Source organism: Piliocolobus tephrosceles, chromosome 17 (assembly GCF_002776525.5).
Source record: "Piliocolobus tephrosceles isolate RC106 chromosome 17, ASM277652v3, whole genome shotgun sequence".
NCBI lineage: Eukaryota > Metazoa > Chordata > Mammalia > Primates > Cercopithecidae > Piliocolobus > Piliocolobus tephrosceles.
The window spans coordinates 54,175,466-54,186,779 of NC_045450.1; the positions used below are offsets into that span (position 1 = coordinate 54,175,466).

Sequence of the window (11,314 nt, forward strand, 5' to 3'; positions counted from 1 at the left end):
GTTCACGCCATTCTCCTGCCTCAGCCTCCCGAGTAGCTGGGACTGCAGGCGCCCGCCATCTCGCCCGGCTAGTTTTTTGTATTTTAGTAGAGACGGGGTTTCACCGTGTTAGCCAGGATGGTCTCGATCTCCTGACCTCGTGATCCGCCCGTCTCGGCCTCCCAAAGTGCTGGGATTACAGGCTTGAGCCACCGCGCCCGGCCCGATTTTCAGCATTTTTTAGTTCAGTTGTTTCTTTGGTGTCTAGCAGCTACATTTCATTTTGCAGGATAAAGCTTCCCAGGCTCATAGTTGTTGAAATATGATGTCTAGAGGAAAGGATGAGTAAGGGCCAGCTGCTTCCTTATGTTTTTAAATAGACAAAAGAAACATATTTTTTGGTAATTTTAAACTTTTTTGTTCTTATTCACAGCTGTATTTTTTTTTTTTAATCAACTTCCCTTTAAAGCCATACAGCTGTATCTTAATATTACCTTGGTAACTATTAGGATAGCTATTATTCAAAAGACAAAAAATAACAGATGCTGGTGAGGATGCAGAGAAAAGCGAACTCTTTTTTTGTTTTTTTGAGACGGAGTCTCGCTCTGTCGCCCAAGCTGGAGTGCAGTGGCGCGATTTCGGCTCACTGCAAGCTCCGCCTCCCAGGTTCACGCCATTCTTCTGCCTCAGCCTCCCGAGTAGCTGGGACTACAGGTGCCTGCCACCATGCCTGGCTAATTTTTTGTATTTTTAGTAGAGACGGGGTTTCACCGTGTTAGTCAGGATGGCTTCGATCTCCTGACCTCGTGATCTGCCCACCTCGGCCTCCCAAAATGCTGGGATTACAGGCATGAGCCACTGCGCCCGGCCGAAAAGTGAACTCTTATACACCGTTGGTGGGAATGTAAATCAGTATAGCCATTATGGAAAACAGTATGAATATTTCTCAAAAAGCTAAAAATAGAACTACCATATGATCTAGCAACCCTACTACTATTTATCCAAAAGAAGAGAAATCAGCATATCAGAAATATACCTGCACCTCCATGTTTATTGCAGCACTATTCACAATAACAAAGATACAGAATTAACCTAAGTGTCCATCAGTGGACAAATGGATTAAGAAAATATGGTATATATACACAATGGGATACTATTTGGCTATAAAAAATAATGCAGTCATGTCATTTGTAGCAACATGGGATGGAATTGGAGGTCATTATGTTAAGTGAAATAAGGCAGGCATAGAAAGCAACTATGGCATGTTCTCACTTACATGGGAGCTAAAATAGTGGCCAGGCGTGGTGGCTCATGCCTATAATCCCAGCACTTTGGGAGGCCAAGGCAGGTGGATCACCTGAGGTCGGCAGTTTGAGACTGCCCTGACCAACATGGAGAAACCCCATCACTACTAAAAATACAAAATTAGCCAGGCATAGTGATGCATGCCTGTAATCCCTGCTACTTGGGAGGCTGAGGCAAGAGCAAGAGAATTGCTTGAACCTCGGAGGCGGAGGTTGCGGTGAGCCAAGATCTCACCATTGCACTCCAGCCTGGGCAACAGGAGCTAAACTCCAACTCAAAAAAAAAAAAAAAAGTTGATCTCATGGATGTGGAGAGTACAAGATAAATACCAGAGGTTGGGATGGGTGTGTTGTGAGGGGCTATGAAGAAGGGTTGGTTAATGGGTATAAACATACAATTAGAAAGAAGGAATAAGTTCTAATGTTCAAGAGCAGAGTGTGGTGACTATAGTTAACAATAATGCATTGTATAATTCAAATAGAAGAAAGGACTTAAAATGTTCCCAACACATAGAATTGTTAAATATTCAATGTGATGGATACCCTAAATCCTTTGACTTGATCATTACACATTTTACACATGTAACAAAATATCAGGTAACAAAATATTGCATGTGCACCTTAGATACATATAAATATTACATATTAATATTAAAAAGATTACATTGTGGTTCGCACCTATAATCCCAGCACTCTGGGAGGCTGAGGCAGGTGGATCACTTGAGCTCAGCCTGGGCAACGTGGTGAAACCCTGTCTCTACAAAAAATTAAAAAATTACCCAGGCCTGGTGGTGTGCGCCTGTGGTCCCAGCTACTCAGGAGGATGAGGTGGGAGGATCGCTTGAGCCCGAGAGGTCAAGGATTCAGTGAGCTGTGATTACATCACTGCACTCCAGCCTGGACAACAGAACAAGACCCTGTCTCAAAAAAAAAAAAAAAAATTGTTGGGAGATTCAGAACTGTCTGTTAAAACTGTAGTTGGCAAAAAGAAATCAGTTAAGCTGTTCCTTGTCTCTATGTTTTGGTTATAGTTTACCCATCTAGAAAATTTCAATGAATACCTACAAAATGTGATGAGTAAATGCAATACATAATCTTCCTAATGTTCATTTGGTTTTAAACCTTGATTAGGCTATAGTTACTGTAGACCTCTAACTCTACTGTAATCAGTGATCCCTCTGGTACAGAAGGACTTTCTCCTGCTTGCAAATATGAACTTCAAGATGAGTAGGAATAGAATGCAGCTCTCTTCCTCAAGTACATAAAGCCATTTTCCATTTGTCACAAGATTTGAAACTATTTTAAAAATTGTATAGTATACTTTTAAAGGCTTATTTTCATCATACCAATTATTTAAGCCATTAAAGTTTTTAAGTCATACAAGAACTTTATGAAGGTACTTTATATGTCTGTAGTTTTGATGATATGAAGACTAAGAAGCTGTAAATATAGGTAGGAATTACGTTAATAAAAATGAAGAAAATCTGGGAGAAGAGAAGAAAAGCAGGCATTTAAAATGATTTATATTGTTAAAATATATGAGGAAACAATTTTCTGTGACCATATTGTTCACCATTTCTTAGAAATTATCTTGAGTCCTTTTTACTCATCTACTTGGCAAGTATTTTTTAGTGTATACTCTGTGCTTTTACTAGCTATAATAAAATAAGGTAAGCATAGCCCCTATTTTTCAAGTAGGAAGGACAGAAACCAAAAAAAAATAGGTGTGTATCAGGATTGTCATAAGGCATAAATGAAATACGGGCATCATCTAACCTTCACACACAACTCTCTGGGGCAGATGTTGTCACCTGCATTTTCAAGATGTGGGAACTGGTGTTAGTATGGTTAGGACTTGAATTGGGGCCTTTTTGGGCTCCAAAACTAGAGCCTTAAGCCCTGAAATTTCTCTAAATGACTCATTCTTATGACCAGGTTAAACTTCTGAAGGACGTACAATATCAGTCTAATTTGTTAAGTTAATAAATATTTACTGAGTGTTTTAGTATTTATGAAGTGCTGTGCTTTGTAATAAAAGAAAAATAAGTAAGACATACTTCATGCCTTTGACCAAATAGCAATAAGAGAAGAACACAGTGTCATATTCTTTTCTGTGACCCTGGGCATAATGAGCCTGTTGCTTATACCTGATGGGGTGGCTTTTCCTATGTGCAGTCACTGGGAAGGATGCCCCAGCCTTTCTCTGAGACAGTCCTGGGCAGTCAGGCCAGATCTAACCTGAAAGACTTACTCCCTTCTGAGTTGCTCTGAATAACACACACAGTCCTATGGCTGCTAGAGAGATGGGCCAGGGGACCTGCTGGAAACACTAGATAGAGCCCCCCAGAGCCCCAGAAACAGGACCTGTAGCATAGAACTCTGCCATTAGGTTCTTTGTCCCTCATGACACATTGATAACCACCAGCAGTTCTCATTTAAAAAAAACACATAGTTGGCCCAGCACTGTGGCTTATGCCTGTAATCTCAGCACTTTGGGAGGCCAAGGCAGGAGGATTACTTGACACCAGAGTTTGAGACTAGCCTGAGTAACACAGCAAGACCCCATCTCTATAAAAAAAAAAAAATGAGCCGGGCATGGTGGCGTGTATCTGTAGTCCTAGCTGTTTGGGAGACTGAGGCAAGATAATCACTCGAGCCCAGGAGTTTGAGGCTGCAGTGAACTGTGATCACACCACTGCACTCCAGCTTAGGCAACAGAATGAGACCCTGTCTCTAAAAAAAATAAAAATAAAAAATAAAAGAAGCCTGGGCAACAGAGTTAGACCACGTCTCTGAAAATTTTTGAAAGTTAGCCAGGCATAGTGACACATGCCTATAGTCCCAGCTACTCAGGTGGCTGAAGTGGGAGGATTGCTTAAGCCCTGCAGGTCCAGGCTGTAGCACTGCACTCCAGCCTAGGCGACAGAGTGAGACCCTGTCTCAAAAATAAATAAATAGGCCGGGCACAGTGGCTCACGCCTGTAATCCTAGCACTTTGGGAGGCTTAGGCAGGTGGATCATGAGGTCAGGAGATTGAGACCATCCTGACTAACACAGTGTAACCCCGTTTCTACTAAAAATACAAAAAATTAGCGGGCCGTGGTGGTAGGCACCTGTGTGGTGGCAGACGCCTTTAGACCCAACTACTCAGGAGGCTGAGGCAGGAGAATAGCGTGAACCCAGGAGGCAGTGCTTGCAGTGAGCCAAGATCATGCTATTGCACTCCAGCCTGGGCAACAGAGTGAGACTCTGTCTCAAAAAAATAAATATAAATAAATAGACACAAAGTGGATAACATATACACTGGTTGTACTATCTACACAAAGTGGATAAATACAACACTGGTTGTATTTACCAGTGTTCACCTTTTTTTTTAGATGGAGTTTCGCCCTTTTTCCCAGGCTGGAGTGCAATGGCATGATCTCGGCTCACTGCAACCTCCACCTCCCGCGTTCAAGCGATTCTCCTGCCTCAGCCTCCTGAGTAGCTGGGATTACAGGTGCCCACCACCATGCCCAGCTGATTTTTTTTTTTTTTTTTGCATTTTTAGTAGAGACGGGGTTTCACCCTGTTGGCCAGGCTGGTCATGAATGCCTGCCCTCAGGTGATCCGCCCACCTCAGCCTCCCAAAGTGCTGGGATTATAGGCGTGAGCCACTGCGCCTGGCCCAGTGTTCACCTTATTATAATGCCAGTTTTTTAATTTATTATTTATTGAGCAAGTTTTCTTCCTAGCTTTATTACTATCAGGGAGCTTCTTAGAAAGCCATTTCTAATGTATGTTTTACACTTAATAACATCCCCGTGGTGTGAAAAAGCTAATGCCCCACCCCACAACCCCCAACTTAGGAATCTGAGAAGTAGTAGCCAGAGCAGTAAAAGGAAAACCAGGATTGGTGGGGATGGTAAGGCTGTGGAAACCAAAGGAAGAGTATTTCAAGGGAGGAAAAGTCAGTAGGAGTAAATGTATCAGTAGGAATGGTTTATGCTAAAAATAGTAGGACGTGGCCACTAAAACTAGAATAAATATTAAATATCTTGCATAAAAGAGAGAGAGCAAGAGTGAAAGAGAGAGGGGCCTTCTCTTCCTAGTCATAGATCTTTTCAATCTGATTGAGTCAGTTTGGCTCATATGTCTAGTCTGAACCAGAACAATCACCAGGGGAAACCCATGCTCTGGCCCCGAAGTTGTCTATCCATAAGTTGGGAGTACCCTTCCCTGAAACACATTAGGACACAGTAAAAACCTGAATAAAATTGGAGTGTGCCTATAAAGAAGAATAGAGAAATAGAAGCTGATAGACAGCCAACAATTAGTACTACAAGTGCCAAGTAGGATGAGGCTGAAAAAGCAGGTTGGATTTAGCAATATGGAGATAATTGATGCCCTTGGGGAGAGATGCAAAACGATGTGATGGCAGTGGCAGATTGCAGAGGGCTGAGGACTGGACATGAGGTGAATCATGGGCAAACTGAGTAGATAGCTCTGTCAAGAAGTTTTGATAGGAAGAGGGTGGGTGGGGAGTGGTCCTTGGAGGTAAGGTACAGAGTTGAGTAGTGGCATTTCTTTTAATAATGAGAGAGGCTTGAGCATTTAAAAGTGAATGGGAGGGATCTGATTCAGAGGGCCGTGTTGAAAACACAAGAGGTAGAAGGAGTAATCAGTCTTGTACTGTTTCTAGGAAGGTGGAGGTAGATGCAATCCAAGGCACAGGTGAGGGGATTGGCCTTAGCCTGGAAGAGGGACAGATGGAAGAGAGGAAACAATAGAGGGAGATGTAGAGCCTATCTTGGCTGTTGAAGTGGGCAGTGCCTTTTATTGCTCAGTAATTTGGGCCATAGACATCCTTGGCTTTTTCTCCATCCCTAAATCCAACTGCAGTTATAGACCACTTTTATGTTGTGTGAATTTTTATTTTATTTTATTTTATTTTATTTTATTTTATTTTTTTAGAGACACAGTCTCATTCTGTTGCCCAGGCTAGAGTGCAGTGGCACGAACATGGCTCACTGCATCCTGGACCTCCCAGGCTGAAGTGATCCTCCCACCACAGCCTCCCAAGTAACTGGGACTACAGGTGTATGCCACCATGCTTGGCTAATTTTTGTAATTTTGGTAGGGACAGAATCTCACTATGTTGCCTAGACTTATCTCAAAGTTCTGGCCTCAAGCAGTCCTCTACCTCAGCTTCCCAGAGCACTGGAATTGCAGGCATGAGCCACTGTGCCCAGCCAGTTGTTTGAATTTTTAAAGTTATATCATGCTTGTATCATCAGGAAAAAAAAATTGTTTTTTGACTAAAGAGCCATCAGTCCCATACACTGAAACTCTTATCACTATAAAGAATGTTACAGGCTGGGCATGGTGGCTAACGCCTGTAATCCCAGCATTTTGGGAGGCAAGGCGGGTGAATCACCTATGGTCAGGAGTTCGAGACCATCCTGGCCAACATGGCAAAACCCCATCTCTACTGGAAAAAAAAAAAAAAAGGGCGTTGTGATGCGCCCCTGTAGTGCTAGCTACTCGGGAGGCTGAGGCAGGAGAATCATTTGAACCTGGGAGACGGAGGTTGCAGTGAGCCGAGATCATGCCACTGTACTCCAGCCTGGGCGACAGAGCGAGACTCCATCTAAAGTAAAATAAAAGCACCCACCGCAGAGCCCTGTGCTTATGTACCTTCCTCTCTTGATACCTGAAGAACTGTAGTTTTTGATTTTTTTTTTTTTTTTTTTTTTTGTGAGACAGAGTCTGCTCTGTCACCCAGGCTGGAGTGCTGGGGTACAGTGGTATGATCTCGGCTCACTGCAGTTTCTGCCTCCCAAGTTCAAGCAATTCTCCTGCCTCACCCTCCCAAGTAGCTGGGATTACAGGCACACGCCGCCACACCCGGCTGATTTCTTTTGTATTTTAGTAGAGATGGGGTTTCACCATGTTGCCCAGGCTGGTCTCGAACTCCTGAGCTCAGGCAGTCCGCCTGCCTCGGCCTCCCAAAGTACTAGGATTACAGGTGTGAGCCACCGTGCCCAGCCAAAACTGTAGTTTGTTATCCCTTTAACTTTAGTACTTACTATTGTGCTGCTATTGTGTGTCTTTTTCTATTTCTGGAAACAACCCTGTTAAACAAAATCAACATACTGAATTTTTTACTGACTTATCTATAAATTGGAGTGGATAGTGGATATGTAGCCATCCAAAAGCATTCTAAGTGAACCAAGACATAATGAGCCAACTGCAGCAGCTCAACTAATAAGCCCCAGAAGCTATCCCATCAGAAAGGGCCACTCCTCTTACTAAATGGGGAATTTATACTAAAAAAAAAAAGAAAAAAAAAGGAGCCACTTCACACACACACACACACACACACACACACACACACACACACACAGCTGTTAAATCAGAGTGAAAGGCTTATTTCCCTTATCTCCCTTTGGTTCATTACTCCTAAAAGGGTAAGGGATGTCAGGCACTTAATCATCATTGCCATCATTGCCTGTGTGATCTACTAAACATTTAGGGAAAAACTGTTTAATTAGTTCTATTTGGCACAGCATTTACATGACCAGGTCACAGTCTCATTCAGAAGAATCTGGTATTAATTACAAATTTTAAACTATGGCTGGGCGTGGTGGCTCACACCTGTAATCCCAGCACTTTGGGAAGCCGAGGCAGGCGGATCACCTGAGGTCGGGAGTTAAAGACCAGCCTGACCAACATGGAGAAACCCCGTCTCTACTTAAAATACAAAAATCAGCCAGGCGTAGTGGCACACGCCTGTAATCCCAGCTACTCGGGAGACTGAGGCAGGAGAATCGCTTGAGCCCGGGAGACAGAGGTTGCAGTGAGCCGAGATCATGCCACTGCACTCCAGCCTGGCCAACAGAGAGACTCTGTCATAAATAAATAAATAAATTAAATAAACAAATAAATAAATACATACATACATACATACATACATACAAGCAATCAATCTCAGGGGCCAAGCACTTTGGGAGCCCAAGGTGGGTGGATCACTTCAGATCAGGAATTTGAGATCAGCCTGGCCAACATGGTGAAATCCCTGTCTCTACTAAAAATACAATAATTACCCAGGCGTGGTAATGAACACCTGTAATCCCAGCTACTCGGGAAACTGAGGCATAAGAATCATTTGAACCCAGGAGGTGGAGGTTGCAAGGAGCTGAGGTTGCGCCATTGCACTCCAGCCTGGATGACAGAGTGAGACTCTTATCTCAAAAAAAAACCTCTCAGGCCAGGCACAGTGGCTCGCACCTGTAATCCCAGCACTTTGGGAGACCGAGGCAGGTGGATTGCCTGAGCTCAGGAGTTCGAGACCAGCCTGGGCAACATGGCAAAACCCTGTCTCAACTCATAGACACAAAAAATTAGCTGGGTGTGGTGGTGCCCGCCTGTAATCCCAGCTACTCAGGAGGCTAAGGCACCGGAATTGCTTGAACCTGGGAGGCAGAGGTTGCAGTCAGCTGAGATTGTGCCAGTGCACTCCAGTCTGGGTGACACAGCAAGATTCTGCCTTAAAAAAAAAGGGGGGGGGGGGGGGGGGGCCGGGCACAGTGTCTCACACCTGTAATCCCAGCACTTTGGGAGGCTGAGGCGGGTGGATCACAAGGTCAGGAGTTCAAGACCAGCCTGACCAACATAGTGAAACCCCATCTCTACTAAAAATACATAAATTAGCCGGGTGTGGTTGCACACTCCTGTAATCCTAGCTACTCAGGAGGTTGAGGCAGGAGAATCGCTTCAACCTGGGAGGCAGAGGTTGCAGTGAGCCAAGATCATGTCACTGCACTCCAGCCTGGGCTACAGAGCGAGACTCTGTCTCAAAAAAAAAAAAAAAAACACATGTGCAATGGCTTATGCCTGTAATCCCCACACTTTGGGAGACCGAGGTGGGTGGATCACTTGCAGTCAGGAGTTCAAGACCAACCTGTCCAACATGGTGAAACCCTGTCTCTACTAAAAATGCAAAAACATTAGCCGGGCATGGTGGTGTGCATCTGTAATCTCAGCTACTCAGCAGGCTGAGGCAAAAGAATTGCTTGAGGCCGGGCGCGGTGGCTCTAGCCTGTAATCCCAGCACTTTGGGAGGCCGAGACGGGCGGATCACGAGGTCAGGAGATCGAGACCATCCTGGCGAACACGGTGAAACCCCGTCTCTACTAAAAAAAATACAAAAAACTAGCCTGGCGAGGTGGCGGGCGCCTGTAGTCCCAGCTACTCGGGAGGCTGAGGCGGGAGAATGGTGTAAACCCGGGAGGCGGAGCTTGCAGTGAGCTGAGATCCGGCCACTGCACTCCAGCCTGGGCGACAGAGCGAGACTCCGTCTCAAAAAAAAAAAAAAAAAAAAAAAGAATTGCTTGAGCCCAGGAAACTGAGGTTGCAAGGAGCCGCGATCACGCCACTGCACCCCAGCCTAGGTAACAAAAGGAGATTCCATCTCAAAACAAAACAAAAAAAAAAGGACTTCTAAATCTCTTTTTAAAATTGCTTAGACATTGCTCTGTCACCCAGGCTAAAGTGCAGTGGCATGATCATAGCTCACTGCAGCCTTGAACTCCTGGACGCAAGTGATCCTCCCACCCAAGCCTCCCAAGTAGCTGGGACTGTAGGCACACACCACCATGCCCTGATACATTTTTTGTTTTTAGTAGAAATGAGATTTTGTCATGTTACCCAGGCTGGTCTCTAGCGCACCTGGCCTCAAGTGATCCTCCTGCCTCAGCCTCCCAGAGTGCTGGGATTATAGGCATGAGCCTCCACACCTGGGGTATTTGCCAGTCTTGATGACCAAAATTGTTTGTATCCTGTCAATTCAGAGGTATCCTTTGAATTGTATCTTTGATAGCATTGACTGTGTGACTGTGACTTTTGCTGAGTATAGCCTTTAACTTTGATGAACATAATCTTTATCTTCATCCCAAATGCCAACCGAACTATGTCACAGCTCCTGAAAGGCCTCTCTGCCTTTGCTCCTTTGGTTGTTCCTTCTCGCCCAGTTCAGTCCTTCTGCCTGTTCCTCCCTGCCTGTCCAGTTTTACCAATTCTTTTTTTTTTTTTTTGAGACAGAGTCTTGCTGTTGTCACCCAGGCTGGAGTGCAGTGGTGTGATTTTGTCTCACTGCAACCTCTGCCTCCTGGGTGCAAGCAGTTATCCTGCCTCAGCCTCCTGAGTAGCTGGGATTACAGGCATGTGCCACCACGCCTGGCTAATTTTTTTATTTTTAGTAGAGACGGGGTTTTGCCTTATTGGCCAGGCTGGTCTCGAACTCCTGACCTCAAGTGATCCACACACCTCGACCTCCCAAAGTGCTGGGCTTACAGCTGTGAGCCACCGTACCCGGCCAGTTTTACCAGTTCTTTAGGGCCTATCTGAAGGCCCATCTCCTCCAGGAAACCTTTTCTTGACTTTGGCCTCATTCAGTTTGGTGTTTGCTCATGTTCTGTACATTCTGCCTTACACAGCTGGGGATTTCCTGTTTATGCTAATGCGTTTACAAAGTCCTTGAGAGCAGGGACTGTGCCTCTTGCTTCTTCAGTGCCCTGCACAGCCTACACACACTTGCCACTATGAGTGTTCAGTGGGTACTCATGGACTTAAACTGAATCAGATGTCAAGGAGTGTTATGGTCATTTCTGCCTCATCTCAGTGACCAAAACAAAACACACTTTAGAAGGTTCCATATACGTTAGGTATCACACATTCTCAAGAAAATATTTTTCCTGGCCGGGCGCGGTGGCTCAAGCCTGTAATCCCAGCACTTTGGGAGGCCGAGACGGGCGAATCATGAGGTCAGGAGATCGAGACCATTCTGGCTAACACGGTGAAACCCCGTCTCTACTAAAAAATACAAAAAACTAGCCGGGCGTGGTGGCGGGCGCCTGTAGTCCCAGCTACTCAGGAGGCTGAGGCAGGAGAATGGCGTGAACCCGGGAGGCCGAGCTTGCAGTGAGCTGAGATCCGGCCACTGCACTCCAGCCTGGGCGACAGAGCAAGACTCCGTCTCAAAAAAAAAAAAA

The 11,314-nt window shown here is 45.0% G+C and overlaps 1 protein-coding gene across 1 annotated transcript in view; it reads left to right on the forward strand.

Annotated features, from left to right (window-relative positions):
- Positions 1-11,314, forward strand: part of SNTB2 (syntrophin beta 2) — a 116,120-nt gene that overhangs the window by 103,151 nt on the left and 1,655 nt on the right. The window lies entirely within an intron of this gene.